Source organism: Ranitomeya variabilis, chromosome 3 (genome assembly GCF_051348905.1).
Source record: "Ranitomeya variabilis isolate aRanVar5 chromosome 3, aRanVar5.hap1, whole genome shotgun sequence".
Taxonomy (NCBI): domain Eukaryota; kingdom Metazoa; phylum Chordata; class Amphibia; order Anura; family Dendrobatidae; genus Ranitomeya; species Ranitomeya variabilis.
The window spans coordinates 770,750,454-770,768,444 of NC_135234.1; the positions used below are offsets into that span (position 1 = coordinate 770,750,454).

Consider the following 17,991-nt stretch of genomic DNA (forward strand, 5'->3'; position numbering starts at 1 on the left):
TTGTGCTGAATGCCTGAGGCTGGAGGAAGGTGACCGGCAGCTGCAGGAGTTCAGCAATGTCAGGGGTTTTATCTCCAAACTGACTATAAGGATGGACCTCCAGGCTGGATGTATACAGGGCGCCCCCTGGAGGAGCACTAATGTTACTACACATTTGGAGCAGAGCTCAGCACTGACAGTTACAATGATGCAATGATAGGAGTTGTAGTATCAGTGTTTATTCCTTGTCGCTCTCAATCACTTTTACTGTAGAGATTCCTCTTTTCTTGTTCCTCGACGCCTCTGACAATTATCTTCTCCCGCTTCTTCTCCATTTTCTATCTCCAGAAGCCGCCAAGTCCATTCGGGACACAACATCTACAAGAAAATAAAGCGATGGTGGATAAGTGACGATGACATCCCGGAGACACTGCATTGCCGTATGTGAGGTCACATGTGTAGTGGAAACAGTCAGCAGGATGGAGGACAGTAATGGAGGTATCGAGGCTCTAGAGAGGCCGCTCTGGATATTTCCTCTGAATACCAGGCAACGATGGGTCTGAACCTTAGAAGATCCCATGGCTGCTGTTTTTGGCACAAGGTTAGAGGCGGATGGTTTTTATAAAGCTGGAAATTTCCATCACCGGCCTTTCCTAACGATGATAGTGAACAAACCATAACCCTAATAGGCTGATTAAGGGCTGAAACCTCGGTCAACCTTATCAACTTTTGCATCGGCCCATTTTCGATTTTGTAATTTTTAAAATATAAAAACTGAAATATATATATTTATAAAATATATAGGGCCTTTTAGAGATCATTTCATCTTCAACTTGCTTAAGTGTTCACAATAACAGTAATTTTGACAAGAGGTGCACAAACTTTTTCATGCCACTGTACGTCCCTCATTCTGTTATAGATATCCCTTATCCTGAGCACCATGTTTATATATTTATGTTTCCTCCATCCTGGTTTATAGTAATAGATCACAGACTGCACAGGAGTCAACAGTGTGATGCAGCAGCAAAAAAGGCAAACACAGTTCTTGAATGTATTAAGAGAAGCATAGAGTCTAGATCACGTGAAGTAATTATCCCCCTCTACTCCTCCTCGGTCAGGCCTCATCTGGAATACTGTGTCCAGTTCTGGGCACCACATTTTACAAAAGACATTGAAAAACTGGAGCAAGTTCAGAGAAGAGCGACCAGAATGGTGAGCGGACTGGAAACTATGTCCTACGAGGAACGTTTACAGGATCTGGGAATGTTTAGCTGCAAAAAAGAAGGCTAATATTTTTTTCACGCAATATTCTGTATAGTATGTAAAATAGGGGGCAGGTCATTTAAGGATCACTGACCTGTCATAAGCCCACATTCCCGCCTACCACCTCCCACAGCATGAGTATCTCATTAACAGTGAGGGTGATTGTCATGTTAATGTATAAAATGGTGTATGATTTTTGCATATGTAGCCATGGTCCTGAACACACACACTGCAGATTCCACCCCCTTCCTCCACAGCACTACACTCGCTGCTATAGACCCTCTGTAATTCTACACTCCTTCCTTCCCCCCTCCTGCAAGCCAGGAATGTTAATTAGGAAGGAATTCCTTTGTCCAAAGAAGAACGTGCTTTCCTTTGTATATATGGGAGATAGTAAAAAGGGCATATATTGGGCCCAATCAATGATAGAAAATGATGGATGCATATTCGGAATGTGATTTAATAAAGTTTCACAACGGGGCCTCTTGCGGGAGTCTGGCTCCAAGAGAACCAGAGAAATGGATTTCTCCTGAACCGTGTGGGATAGTTAGATCTCACTTGAATTCAACAGGAAGCTAATTTCAATATAAGATGAGGGATGGGGGTGCTGTGACTCTGCCATGTTCTCAAGCTAACATATGAGAATTATAAGTAGTGCCGGTAAAATCTGTAACTGTGAGGAGAGGGAAGGGTGCAGGCAACCCAGCCCCTTTAGTGATGTCACAAGCCTGCAGGTAGAAGTTACTGCACTTAACCCAGCCTTCATTCTTGCCTGGGACTTTAATCCATGAAGACCCTTGGTCATGCACTGTGATGTCTGGATCCGCCTACAGCAAATGTGAGTTTTATCTTTCTTTAATCCATGTTTTTTTATAATTGCTGTACATTCTTTGTTTCATATTGTAACATCTTTATATACCTTTTATAAACACTGCCTACTCTTTTGCAGTAAACTATAAAACTACTAATTCGTATTCGTCATGTTCTATGCGAATTGTTCACGTGCCTGAAGATAATTACACTACTAATTTGGGTTTGCTCTGAATCCCTCTCTGTGAGAAATCTGAGCTGGTGGCAGCGAAGTGTGTTCTGGGCTATGTGGGTGCCGCTGGCAGCGACGGAATGGGGTTTTGTAAGCTACTGCCTGGCTGCGGTGTGAGCATTTATAATTCCCTCACTGCATTGTGCCTGCTAGCCAGTCCACAGTGAAGCGGTCCATCCGGCGACTAATCCCAGGTGTAGTTCCCTGACTGACCTGAGGGTAAGCGGGACGTCGGAGAACTGCAAGTTCCGAAGCGGAACTGGAAAGCGGGATATACATAAATCCCTGTAGTTTGTGATATTGTAGCAGCAGTGGGATAACTACGGTAAATTGATAGGTCAATAGCCTTGTTTGTGTTTTCATCACATTGTAGCAGTGGAGGGATAGCTAAGTTAAGCCCCCTGCACATGTGATAGCCGTGTGCTGGCCAAAGGTCACCCCGATCTGTGACATAGTAGTGTCAGCACGGTGTGAATCGTGACAGTGATCAATGAGTGGAACAGGCGGCCACAAGAGATGGTGAGTTCTCCTCCAATGGAAGTCTTCAAAGAGAGGCTGGACAGACATCTGTCTGAGATCGGGGTTGTATCTAGCAGGGCAGCAGGGGCATTGGCCCTGGGCATAGCTGGCTTGGGGGTGCAGTCAGGACACCTAATGCAGCGGTCCGAAGTGTTCATCCCGGCAGCTGCATTTTGCCACCCTCTTGACTGGGAGTCAGCAGTTCTCTGAGCCAGCTGTCAAAGAAACTGCGGCTCCCAGTGATCATTTGTACTCGGCTGTGTGTGTTGTGGGACATTTTCTATAACGGAGGGATGATTTGAGGACACAAGTTTGAGGAGTAAGGAAGGGACAGGTACAGAGTGCCCCAATTATGGGGAGCGGGAGAAATTCGAAGACACAATATGAGGGCCATGGGATGAGTATGAGGAAAAAGTATGGGAGGAAGGGTGCAGACACAGTATGAGGAGCAAGGGGAAAATGTATGCGGACACAGATTGGGGAGAGAGGATGATGGGATGGGTGCGGACTCAGTATGGGGAGTCAGAAGGATGTGTGTTGTGTGAGGAGACAGTATGGAGAGTGACAGGGTAAATGTGTGAGGAGAATATTAAGGGGAATAGTGTGAGGAGACAGTATGTGGGGGAGAAAAGTGAGTGGGCACAGAATAAAGAGTGAGTAGTGTGGGTGTAGCATGGGGGAACAGTGTAAGGTCACAGCCAGGAGGGGACCGTATACCAAGGAAGGGGAGTGCGGTGAGGGGGCACAGTTTACAGACTGGGCTCCATAGGGGGGACTCAGTGTGAGAGAACAGTGGGATGAGGGGGCCAGTATGGAAAGGAGAGGTCAGTGTGGGGGGCATGTACCATAAGAGGGACAGTGTGGGGTCATATTTTGTGCACAGGCTATAGTGAGGGGCAATTATTTATTCAGGGGCTCAGCGTAGGGCAGATATTTTTTATTTGGGAGCATTATGATGACACTGCTGCCTTTAAGGACATCGTGTGGGGATGTGCTGCACAAGACCGGAGAAGATGGAAGTCTGCAGAGACGGCTGTGGATGAGAAAAATCATGGAGTCTGGACAAGATGATGAAGAAGAAAAGAAAGAAAATGACTCCAGAGACGACGTCATCTATCAGGTGCCTGGATGTAAATGTTTTCTGTAATACTAAATCTTATATTTGTATTTATATTAAGGGCATAAAATTGGATGTCCAGGTTTGTGATGAGTCTGCAGTCATTCTATGTGACTGCAGACTTCTGAATTCTCACAGTGAACACTGCACGCTGTCAGGATTCTCTCATGGCGGTGATCTGCATACATGCGGTCATGTGCCGACTAGACATGCACGGCCTTACTTAATGAAAATGAATTAAGCGAGGTCAGGCATGTCGGAATGTGGTCAGAAGTGCCTGTGCAAGGGAGAATCGTAAAAGTGTGCAATGTGCGCGCTGTGAAAATTCACAAGCCTGCAGCCACCTATAGTGACTGCAGACTTTCATCTCAAACCTGAATGCCGCCTTTAGTTATAAAATATCCTCACTGTCAGGATTCAGCTCTGCAGGTTCCAGTAGTCATCACGTGACCTCTTCACTCACATGCGATTTTCATACTTGTGGTCCTGTGACAACGAACTTCTCTTCTGCTTTTCCCAGTTTTTCACTGAAGATTGAGAGCATTAGGGAGAGGAGCTCGTCGTTATATGACTAGATGTGCAAACAGCATATGTGACTGGGAAGGGGGGGGGCGCCAAAATGAATTCTTGCCCCGGGTGCCAGAAACCCTAGATACACCTCTGCTGCGATAGGTTAGTGTGTCCTGCATAGAGCAGGGCATTGGACACAAGGACCCTGGAGGTCCCTTCCAACTCTGATATTCTACGATTCTATCATATGTCCCCCTTCCTGGGCCCGATCTTGGTATATACCTATATCCCTTGTGCTGGTATATATCCCTCATCCTGGTATAAAGTATATGCCCCCCATCCTGGTATATATATTCCCCATCCTGGTATATATCCTCCATCCTGGTATATATGTCCCCCATCCTGGTATATATATCCCCCATCCTGGTATATATCCCCCATCTTTGTATAGATATCCCCCATCCTGGTATGTATGTCTCCCATCCTGGTATACATGCCCCCCATCCTGGTATATATGTCCCCCATCCTGGCATATATATCCCCCATCCTGGTATATATGTCCCCCATCCTGGCATATATATCCCCCATCCTGGTATATATGTCCCCCATCCTGGTATATATGTCCCCCATCCTGGTATATATGTTTCCCATCCTGGTATATATGTCCCCATCCTGGTATATATGTCTCCCATCCTGGTATATATCCCCCATCCTGGTATATATATCCCCCATCCTGGTATACATGTTCTCCATCCTAGTATATATATCCCCCATCCTGGTATATATGTCCCCCATCCTGGTATATATGTCCCCCATCCTGGGCCCGATCTTGGTATATACCTATATCCCTTGTGCTGGTATATATATATCCCTCATCCTGGTATAAAGTATATGCCCCCCATCCTGGTATATATATTCCCCATCCTGGTATATATATTCCCCATCCTGGTATATATCCCCCATCTTTGTATATATATCCTCCATCCTGGTATATATGTCCCCCATCCTGGTATATATATCCCCCATCCTGGTATATATCCCCCATCTTTGTATATATATCCCCCATCCTGGTATGTATGTCTCCCATCCTGGTATATATGTCCCCCATCCTGGTATACATGTCTCCCATCCTGGTATATATGTCCCCCATCCTGGTATACATGTCCCCCATCCTGGTATATATGTCCCCCATCCTGGTATATATGTCCCACATCCTGGTATACATGTCCCCCATCCTGGTATATATGTCCCCCATCCTGGCATATATATCCCCCATCCTGGTATACATGTCCCCCATCCTGGTATATATTCCCCATCCTGGTATATATGTCCCCCATCCTGGTATATATGTTCCCCATCCTGATATATATACCCCATCCTGGTATATATGTTCCCCATCCTGGTATATATTCCCCATCCTGGTATATATATCCCCCATCCTGGTATACATGTTCTCCATCCTGCTATATATATGCCCCCCTTTCCTGGTATATATGTCCCCCATCCTGGTATATATGTCCCCCATCCTGGCATATATGTCCTCCATCCTGGTATACATGTCCCCCATCCTGGTATATATATGCCCCCCTTTCCTGGAATATATGCCCCCCATCCTGGTATATATGTCCCCCATCCTGGCATATATATCCCCCATCCTGGTATATATGTCCCCCATCCTGGTATATATGTCCCCCATCCTGGTATATATCCCCCATCCTGGTATATATGTCCCCCCATCCTGGTATATATGTTCCCCATCCTGGTATATATATCCCCCATCCTGGTATATATGTCCTCCATCCTGGTATATATATCCCCCATCCTGGTATATATGTCCCCCATCCTGGTATATATATCCCCCATCCTGGTATATATGTCCTCCATCCTGGTATATATGTCCTCCATCCTGGTATATATCCCCCATCCTGGTATATATGTCCCTCATCCTGGTATATATGTCCCCCATCCTGGTATATATATGCCCCCCATCCTGGTATATATATCCCCCATCCTGGTATATATATCCCCCATCCTGGTATACATGTTCTCCATCCTAGTATATATATCCCCCATCCTGGTATATATATCCCCCATCCTGGTATATATGTCCCCCATCCTGGTATATATGTCCCCCATCCTGGTATATGTGTCCCCCATCCTGGTATATATGTCCCCCATCCTGGTATATATGCCCCCCATCCTGGTATATATGTCTCCCATCCTGGTATATATCCCGCATCCTGGTATATATCCCCCATCCTGGTATATATCCCCCATTCTGGTATATATGTCCCCATCCTGGTATATATCCCCCATCCTGGTATATATGTCCCCCATCCTGGTATATATGTTCCCCATCCTGGTATATATGTCCCCCATCCTGGTATATATCCCCCATCCTGGTATATATCCCCCATCCTGGTATATATGTTCCCCATCCTGGTATATATCCCCCATCCTGGTATATATCCCCCATTCTGGTATATATGTTCCCCTTCCTGGTATATATGTCCCCATCCTGGTATATATCCCCCATCCTGGTATATATGTCCCCCATCCTGGTATATATCCCCCATCCTGGTATATATGTTCCCCATCCTGGTATATATCCCCCATCCTGGTATATATCCCCCATCCTGGTATATATGTTCCCCATCCTGGTATATATCCCCCATCCTGGTATATATGTTCCCCATCCTGGTATATATGTCCCCATCCTGGTATATATCCCCCATCCTGGTATATATGTCCCCCATCCTGGTATATATCCCCCATCCTGGTATATATGTCCTCCATCCTGGTATATATCCCCCATCCTGGTATATATGTCCTCCATCCTAGTATATATCCCCCATCCTGGTATATATGTCCCCCATCCTGGTATATATGTTCCCCATCCTGGTATATATCCCCCATCCTGGTATATATGTCCCCCATCCTGGTATATATGTTCCCCATCCTGGTATATATCCCCCATCCTGGTATATATGTCCCCCATCCTGGTATATATGTCCCCCATCCTGGTATATATGTCCTCCACCCTGGTATATATGTCCCCCATCCTGGTATATATGTCCTCCAGCCTGGTATATATGTCCCCCATCCCGGTATATATGTCCCCCATCCTGGTATATATGTCCTCCATCCTGTTATATATGTCCCCCATCCTGGTATATATGTTCCCCATCCTGGTATATATCCCCATCCTGGTATATATGTTCCCCATCCTGGTATATATGTCCTCCATCCTCGTATATATGTCCCCCATCCTGGTATATATGTCCCCCATCCTGGTATATATGTCCTCCATCCTGGTATATATGTCCCCCATCCTGGTATAAATGTTCCCCATCCTGGTATATATGTCCCCATCCTGGTATATATGTCCCCCATCCTGGTATATATGTCCCCCATCCTGGTATATATGTTCCCCATCCTGGTATATATCCCCCATCCTGGTATATATGTTCCCCATCCTGGTATATATGTCCTCCATCCTGGTATATATGTCCCCCATCCTGGTATATATGTTCCCCATCCTGGTATATATCCCCCATCCTGGTATATATGTCCCCCATCCTGGTATATATGTCCCCCATCCTGGTATATATGTCCTCCATCCTGGTATATATGTCCCCCATCCTGGTATATATGTCCTCCAGCCTGGTATATATGTCCCCCATCCCGGTATATATGTCCCCCATCCTGGTATATATGTCCTCCATCCTGTTATATATGTCCTCCATCCTGTTATATATGTCCCCCATCCTGGTATATATGTTCCCCATCCTGGTATATATCCCCATCCTGGTATATATGTCCCCCATCCTGGTATATATGTCTCCCATCCTGGTATATATGTTCCCCATCCTGGTATATATGTCCTCCATCCTGGTATATATGTCCCCCATCCTGGTATATATGTTCCCCATCCTGGTATATATGTCCCCCATCCTGGTATATATGTCCCCCATCCTGGTATATATGTCCCCCATCCTGGTATATATGTCCCCCATCCTGGTATATATGTTCCCCATCCTGGTATATATGTTCCCCATCCTGGTATATATGTCCTCCATCCTGGTATATATGTCCCCCATCCTGGTATATATGTTCCCCATCCTGGTATATATCCCCATCCTGGTATATATGTCCCCCATCCTGGTATATATGTCCCCCATCCTGGTATATATGTTCCCCATCCTGGTATATATGCCCTGCATCCTCGTATATATGTTCCCCATCCTGGTATATATGTCTCCCATCCTGGTATATATGTCTCCCCATCCTGGTATATATGTCTCCCATCCTGGTATATATCCCGCATCCTGGTATATATGTTCCCCATCCTGGTATATATCCCCCATCCTGGTATATATCCCCCATACTGGTATATATGTTCTCCATCCTGGTATATATGCCCCCCATCCAGGTATATATCCCCCATCCTGATATATATATCCCCCATCCTGGTATATAGGTCCCCCATCCTGGTATATATGTCCCCATCCTGGTATATATGTCCTGCATCCTGGTATATATGTCCCCCATCCTGGTATATATGTCTCCCCATCCTGGTATATATGTCTCCCATCCTGGTATATATGTCCCCCATCCTGGTATATATGTCCCCCATCCTGGTATATATGTCCCCCATCCTGGTATACATGTCCCCCATCCTGGTATATATGTCCCCCATCCTGGCATATATATCCCCCATCCTGGTATACATGTCCCCCATCCTGGTATATATTCCCCATCCTGGTATATATGTCCCCCATCCTGGTATATATGTTCCCCATCCTGATATATATACCCCATCCTGGTATATATGTTCCCCATCCTGGTATATATCCCCCATCCTGGTATACATGTTCTCCATCCTGCTATATATATGCCCCCCTTTCCTGGTATATATGTCCCCCATCCTGGTATATATGTCCCCCATCCTGGCATATATATCCCCCATCCTGGTATATATGTCCCCCATCCTGGTATATATGTCCCCCATCCTGGTATATATCCCCCATCCTGGTATATATGTCCCCCCATCCTGGTATATATGTTCCCCATCCTGGTATATATATCCCCCATCCTGGTATATATGTCCTCCATCCTGGTATATATATCCCCCATCCTGGTATATATGTCCCCCATCCTGGTATATATATCCCCCATCCTGGTATATATGTCCTCCATCCTGGTATATATGTCCTCCATCCTGGTATATATCCCCCATCCTGGTATATATGTCCCTCATCCTGGTATATATGTCCCCCATCCTGGTATATATATGCCCCCCATCCTGGTATATATATCCCCCATCCTGGTATATATATCCCCCATCCTGGTATACATGTTCTCCATCCTAGTATATATATCCCCCATCCTGGTATATATGTCCCCCATCCTGGTATATATGTCCCCCATCCTGGGCCCGATCTTGGTATATACCTATATCCCTTGTGCTGGTATATATATATCCCTCATCCTGGTATAAAGTATATGCCCCCCATCCTGGTATATATATTCCCCATCCTGGTATATATATTCCCCATCCTGGTATATATCCCCCATCTTTGTATATATATCCTCCATCCTGGTATATATGTCCCCCATCCTGGTATATATATCCCCCATCCTGGTATATATCCCCCATCTTTGTATATATATCCCCCATCCTGGTATGTATGTCTCCCATCCTGGTATATATGTCCCCCATCCTGGTATACATGTCTCCCATCCTGGTATATATGTCCCCCATCCTGGTATACATGTCCCCCATCCTGGTATATATGTCCCCCATCCTGGTATATATGTCCCCCATCCTGGTATACATGTCCCCCATCCTGGTATATATGTCCCCCATCCTGGCATATATATCCCCCATCCTGGTATACATGTCCCCCATCCTGGTATATATTCCCCATCCTGGTATATATGTCCCCCATCCTGGTATATATGTTCCCCATCCTGATATATATACCCCATCCTGGTATATATGTTCCCCATCCTGGTATATATTCCCCATCCTGGTATATATATCCCCCATCCTGGTATACATGTTCTCCATCCTGCTATATATATGCCCCCCTTTCCTGGTATATATGTCCCCCATCCTGGTATATATGTCCCCCATCCTGGCATATATGTCCTCCATCCTGGTATACATGTCCCCCATCCTGGTATATATATGCCCCCCTTTCCTGGAATATATGCCCCCCATCCTGGTATATATGTCCCCCATCCTGGCATATATATCCCCCATCCTGGTATATATGTCCCCCATCCTGGTATATATGTCCCCCATCCTGGTATATATCCCCCATCCTGGTATATATGTCCCCCCATCCTGGTATATATGTTCCCCATCCTGGTATATATATCCCCCATCCTGGTATATATGTCCTCCATCCTGGTATATATATCCCCTATCCTGGTATATATGTCCCCCATCCTGGTATATATATCCCCCATCCTGGTATATATGTCCTCCATCCTGGTATATATGTCCTCCATCCTGGTATATATCCCCCATCCTGGTATATATGTCCCTCATCCTGGTATATATGTCCCCCATCCTGGTATATATATGCCCCCTGTCACGATATGGTATGAAATATCATAAGTTAGTTTTCTTGCTAGCATGCGGGGGCTAAACCCCCCCCCCCCTCTCTCTGGTTCTCTTTCCTTCCCTGTGTTTCTATCTGTCTGTGTAGAAGAGCTTGCCTGGTGGGGGAGTTTTATTGACGAAAGGTATTTACGACTAGCATAGCTGCAAGAGAAATTTGTGTTAGCAGGAACTGTTAGAGAAACTTCTAGAATCATGAAAATCCTTTGTTCTGTTTTTGAAAGATATTATGTAAACCGTTTAAGTTACGAACACCAAAATATATCGTCATAATCACACTCGGAGGATCTACGCATCACTATAATCACAGGCATGTAGCTCCATCTGGTGAAGAAGTAGGGATTTCTCAGTCAGTGTGCGTGACAAATAGGACTTGTTTGGTCTCGTCGGAGTGCCCACGGTACTGCGAGATGAACGATGGGTATGGTGCGATTATTTTATGTTCTGTAGCGAAGATACGGGCATCAGATATATTTAATGCCCAGTTAGTGAAACTGAAGAGGTAGGAGGATCTGGAAAAGCCAGCCCTTTCTGTGAGGTCACAGACTGCAGGTTTTAAGTTGCTGGGAGACTTTCAGGAGGCAGATTTTGAGTCTGACCTGGAGAGCTGTACCTCATGCATTGGGATGTCTGGTTGCCTGTAATGCTATGACCTAAGAACATGTGAGTTATCGTTTCTTCATTTAATCCTTTTATTTTCATAATTACCTTGTACATATTTGCAATTGTCTCATTTGTAACACCTTTGTAAAATATTTTTATAAACACTGCCTAACAATCATTTATGGGGTATATTATTTAATACTAGTTCGTTCTTCCTGCCCTAAACCGTACCCTGTCTCTGAAGGGAATTACGCTACTGTTTTTTTTGGGGTTTGCTCCAGACCCGTTCAATTGGAGCTGGTGGCAGCGACCGTGTGCCGGCTTTTGGGGGTCCCTGTAGCGACTGCGGCTTGATAATTATTGTTCCTGCCTGAGTGGGAGTAGTTATCGCGTTGCTGCAGTGCGCCCAATAGCCAGTACATAGCAGGCAGCCTTTCTGGCGACTAATTACCCCAGGTGCAGTACCTAATCTGACCTGAGGAAAAGGGGGGCGCCAGAGAGCTGCAAGTGTTAAGTGGAACTGTAAGCGGGATAGACACAAATCCCTGCAGTTCATGGTATATTGAAGAGCAGTGGGATACCTAGAATAAGCCCCTGCTGTAAACTAAGAGGTCAATAGCCTCGTGTGTGTTTTTTCATCACATTGTGGCAGTGGAGGGATACCTGGGATAAGCCCCCTGCACATGTGATAGCCGTCTGTTGGTTTAAAGTCACCCCAATCCGTGACATATTGTGGGCAGCGGCTAAGGGATCTTGACAGTCCCGGTGTGAATCGTGACATATTGGTGGCAAGGCGGTGGGATATTAGAGCATTAGTGATTTGGTTTGAGCAATCATTCCTCTCACTAAAAACTTGCAGAAAGTTCTTGCGAGAACTCTGCGCAAATAAGTTTGGAGAACGAACTCAGTGTTTATTAGTTGTGAGACAATTGTGTACTGGTAATTATCCCTTCCCTTTCTCTTCGTTTTTCTATCCTATCTTTTATTTGGCAACCATGGTTGGGCTGGGAGAAGCCTTTTATGAACAGCAGACCAGAGACACCCTTGTTGCCTTATGCAAGTCACAGCACATTGACTATGCAAGCAAAAACAAAAGCGAACTGGTCGCAGCCCTGATGCAATGGGAAGCCGCTCTAGACCACTCACAGAGCCCAGAAGCCGCAGATGCCAGCACAAGCGAACATGGTGCTGCAGTAGAGGTCCAACCACTGAATACGGGCCCTACTGGCAACCAAGGGGGCGCAGACCTCCTCCTGCAGCTGGCTCTGCAACAATGCTCCGCAGATGACCTGGACCGACGTCTGCAGCTGATCCAGCAATACCAAGAGAGAGCTGAGCGAGAGGCCCAGGCCCAGCGAGCCGAGCGAGAGGCCCGAGCCGAGCGAGAGGCCCAGCAAGCGGAGAGGGAGTACCAGCTGCAGATGGCCCAACTGCAAATGCAGGGGTCGTCCCAGAGCCGTGAATCCAGCAGCGCTCAGACACCAAAGCCCCGGCCCGACCACTTTCCTGTTATGGAAAAGGATGGGGACTTGGACACGTTTCTGCGGGCCTTTGAGAAAGCCTGCAGACAGTACCAGCTGCCTACACAAGAATGGGCACGGTACCTGACACCAGGGCTGAGAGGAAAAGCCCTGGAGGCGTTTGCTGCACTCCCTCAAGAACAAGATGGTGACTATGAGGCCATCAAGCAGGCTCTCATAGCTAAGTACCAGCTTACACCCGAGGTGTACCGTAAAAAGTTTCGGACCCTCCTACGTGGCCCACACGACAGTTACAGTGATGTGGTGCATAGACTGGGGACCCACTTTGACCAGTGGACCCAAGGACTGTCAGTGACCACCTTTACACAGCTGCGAGACCTGATGATCAAAGACCAGTTCTTCCGTCTTTGCCCAACTGAAGTGCGACAGTTCGTGATGGACAGAGAACCCAACGATGTGACGAAAGCAGCGCAGATTGCCGATGCCTATGAGGCCAACCGTAGATCGGAAGTGCGGAAGCCAGTCACCACCAGCTGGAGAGGGGGTAAGCCTGCAGCCAACGCCAGTACCCCTGCCAGCCAACACACCAGAGGTCCTGTCCCCGTGGCCAACAGCACCAGACCTACCACCGAACTTCGCCAGTGTTACCACTGCAGGCAGACTGGACACCTCAGTCACCAATGTCAAGCCAAGCAGAAGAACTCCTCATCCCAGGCCCCAGGGCCTAATGCAGCAGTTCTTTTGGTGGGTGGTGTGGCTGGGAGGGTGTGTGACAACGTACAGCCCGTCACTGTGGGAGGTCGTGTTGCTACAGGCCTCAAGGACACCGGGGCTGAACGAACCCTCATCCGACCCGAACTGGCGGCCCCTGAAGAAATCATTCCGGGGAAAACCCTGACTGTCACTGGGATTGGGGGCATCAGCTGTCCCTTACCGATGGCCCGGGTTTTTATTGATTGGGGTGCCGGGAGTGGGGTGAAAGAAGTGGGGCTGTCTGATAATTTGCCCACTGATGTTTTGTTGGGGACTGATTTGGGGAGGTTGTTTGCATACTACGTCCCTGACACCCCTCCCCAATCTACTAATGAGGGTAACGTTAACCCTGATGATGATGATGATGATGATGATGGGAAATCGCATGTGTTACCTGACCATGCTTTATCTTGTAGTGATGCATCTGCTAACCATTTTTTCCCTAGGAGTGATGGTGAAAATGTTGTACCTGTGCCAACTGTATCTGATAATGATGTTTCTGTGAAAGTTGATGTGTCCATAGGTACAGGAGTGCTCAGCCACGTCGCTCTGCGGAGTGAGACGGCTGAGGAACCCCTAGCAGGGGCAAGTGTCGGTGCTACAAGAAATGGGGAGATACATGGGAACCGTGAGACAGGTGACGCCATGAAATTGACCAGTGCCACCGAGGAAGGTAACTGGCCCATAAGTAGCAATGCTCCTGAGGTAATGGGGGTGGATGGGGAGGTAGAGCCCATAGCAGCGTCGGCTGTTGGGTCTGTAGAAATCCCCGGGGAGACAGCCTACGTAGCTGCTGTCACCCGCAGTCAGAGTGCCCGGAACGCAGATACCTGTCTGCCTTCCGGACCCTCCTCAGTCATCAGTGTGACTGAACCAGAGGTGGACCCAGAGCAGGTCCCAGAGGGCTCCCGTGGGGAAGGGACCCTGACATCGCTTTTGGCTTCCCCTAGCCAGGAGTTTCAGGCCGCTCTGCACACAGATGCGAGCCTAGAGAGTTTGAGACAACTCGCCGAGACGCGCTTCTCCGAGACTGATAAGGAGAAGGTGTTCTGGGAAGGAGGAAGGTTGTACCGGGAGACAGTACCCGGAGAATCACAAAAGGAGTGGTTGAGGGAAAGACAGCTGGTCGTCCCGCAGCAATTCCGGGGTGAGTTGTTGCGGATTGCCCATGAGATCCCGCTAGCTGGACACTTGGGGATCAGCAAAACTAAGGCCCGGCTGTCTCAACACTTCTATTGGCCTAAGATGGGGACAGATGTGTCAAACTACTGCCGCTCTTGTGTCACCTGCCAAAGAGTGGGGAAGGCGGGGCCTGCTCTTAAGGCTCCCCTGATCCCTTTGCCAGTGATAGAGGAGCCTTTCCAGAGGATCGCGGTGGACATTGTGGGCCCGCTGGCCGTCTCCAGCAGCTCTGGAAAGCAATATATTCTTACTGTGGTAGACTACGCTACCCGGTACCCAGAGGCAGTAGCTCTGTCGTCAATTAGGGCAGATAAGGTGGCGGATGCCCTGTTGGCCATCTTTTCACGTGTAGGATTTCCCAGGGAAATGCTTACTGATCGAGGGACCCAATTTATGTCTCACCTAATGGAGGCTCTCTGTAAGAAAATGCAGGTGAAGCACCTGGTATCGAGTGCGTATCACCCACAGACCAATGGCTTGTGTGAACGCTTCAATGGTACCCTCAAACAGATGCTACGCATGCTGGTTGAGACACAAGGGCGCGACTGGGAGCGGTACCTCCCACACCTGCTATTCGCTTACAGAGAGGTTCCGCAGGCCTCGACGGGGTTCTCACCCTTCGAGCTCCTGTACGGCAGGCGAGTCCGGGGACCCCTTGGGTTGGTAAGAGAATCCTGGGAAGAGGAGCCGAACCCTTCTGAAGTGTCCATAGTGGAGTATGTCATGCGCTTCCGTGACAAGATGCAGACCTTGACGCAGTTGGTGCATGACAACATGACGCAGGCTCAGGCTGATCAGAAGCACTGGTACGACCAGAACGCCCGGGAGCGGACTTACCACGTGGGTCAAAAGGTGTGGGTGCTGGTTCCGGTACCAACGGATAAGCTTCAGGCAGCCTGGGAGGGCCCGTACGTCGTCCACCAACAGCTCAACCCGGTCACCTACGTGGTCACCCTTGACCACACTCGGGGTAGGCGAAAGGCCTTTCACGTCAACATGATGAAGGCTCATCACGAACGTGAACCTTTCATCCTACCGGTCTGCAGCGCACCCGAAGACGGGGAGGAAGACGCCCTCCTGGACATGCTGGCCCAAGCCAAGGCCCGTGGGTCCATTGAGGACGTGGAGGTAAGCGCCTCGCTAGATGAACCACAGCGGTTGCAGTTGCAAACCACACTGGAACCCTTCCGGGTCGTGTTCTCCAACCGGCCTGGACGGACTGAGTTAGCCGTCCACGAGGTGGACACCGGGAACCACGCCCCACTACGGCGAACACCCTATCGAATCTCTGACCAGGTGCAGCAGATTATGCGCCAGGAGATCAATGAGATGTTACAGCTGGGGGTGATTCGACGGTCAAAGAGCGCGTGGGCCTCACCTGTAGTTCTCGTGCCAAAGAAGGACCGGACCACCCGGTTCTGCGTGGACTACAGGGGGCTCAACGCCATTACAGCCTCTGACGCGCACCCAATGCCGCGCATCGAGGAGCTGCTTGAGAAGTTAGCTGGCGCAGAATACCTGACAATAATGGATCTGAGTCGCGGATACTGGCAGATTCCCCTGAGCCCCGAGGCGCAGGAGAAGTCCGCCTTTATCACACCCTTTGGACTGTACGAGTCCACGGTCATGCCCTTCGGCATGAAGAATGCCCCTGCCACTTTCCAGCGGATGGTCAATCTCCTGCTTCAGGGACTGGAGAAGTACGCTGTGGCGTACTTAGATGACATTGCCATCTTCAGTCCCTCCTGGGATGAACACCTGCAGCATCTCGAAGAGGTGCTCGGGCGAATTCACCGAGCAGGACTGACTATCAAGCCGGGAAAGTGCCAGATGGGCATGAGGGAGGTTCACTACCTGGGGCACCGGGTAGGTGGAAACACCCTAAAGCCAGAGCCTGACAAAGTGGGCGTGATCGTGAACTGGCCCACTCCCAGGAACAAGAAACAGGTGATGTCCTTCCTGGGCACTGCAGGGTACTATAGGCGCTTCGTGCAGCACTATAGTAGCCTGGCAAAACCTTTGACGGACCTCACCAGGAAGAAGCTACCCCACATCGTCAACTGGACAGATGGCTGTGAGGGGGCCTTCCAGGCGTTGAAGACCGCACTGTGCAACGCCCCTGTGTTGAAAGCAGTCGACAGCAGTCGACCGTTCTTGGTACAGACCGACGCCAGCGAGTTTGGCCTTGGTGCTGTGCTCAGCCAGGTTGACTCGGAGGACCAAGAGCACCCCGTGTTGTACCTGAGCCGGAAACTTTTGCCGAGGGAAGTGGCCTACTCCACCATTGAGAAGGAGTGCCTGGCCATAGTCTGGGCCCTGCAGCGCTTGCAGCCCTACTTGTACGGTCGCACCTTCACGGTGGTGACCGACCACAACCCTTTGCGCTGGCTAAGCACCATGTGTGGAACCAACGGCAGGTTGCTACGCTGGAGCCTTGCCCTTCAGCAATTTGACTTCACCGTTAAACACAAAGCGGGCAAAGAGCATGGTAATGCAGATGGACTCTCCCGCCAGGGTGAACCCACGGAGGTGCGCATGGAGGCATACCGAGAGGTCCTGCCGCCGTAGCGCACGCCAAAAGGGGGAGGTGTCACGATATGGTATGAAATATCATAAGTTAGTTTTCTTGCTAGCATGCGGGGGCTAAAACCCCCCCCCTCTCTCTGGTTCTCTTTCCTTCCCTGTGTTTCTATCTGTCTGTGTAGAAGAGCTTGCCTGGTGGGGGAGTTTTATTGACGAAAGGTATTTACGACTAGCATAGCTGCAAGAGAAATTTGTGTTAGCAGGAACTGTTAGAGAAACTTCTAGAATCATGAAAATCCTTTGTTCTGTTTTTGAAAGATATTATGCAAACCGTTTAAGTTACGAACACCAAAATATATCGTCATAATCACACTCGGAGGATCTACGC

General features: G+C 48.5%; 1 long non-coding RNA gene across 1 annotated transcript in view; it reads right to left on the reverse strand.

Moving 5' to 3' along the window:
• LOC143818628 (uncharacterized) overlaps positions 1-17,991 on the reverse strand; it is a 61,242-nt gene continuing 43,251 nt past the window's right edge. The window contains exon 3 of the long non-coding RNA XR_013224645.1: positions 1-357. This is a non-coding gene — a long non-coding RNA (uncharacterized LOC143818628). The remainder of the gene's footprint in view (positions 358-17,991) is intronic.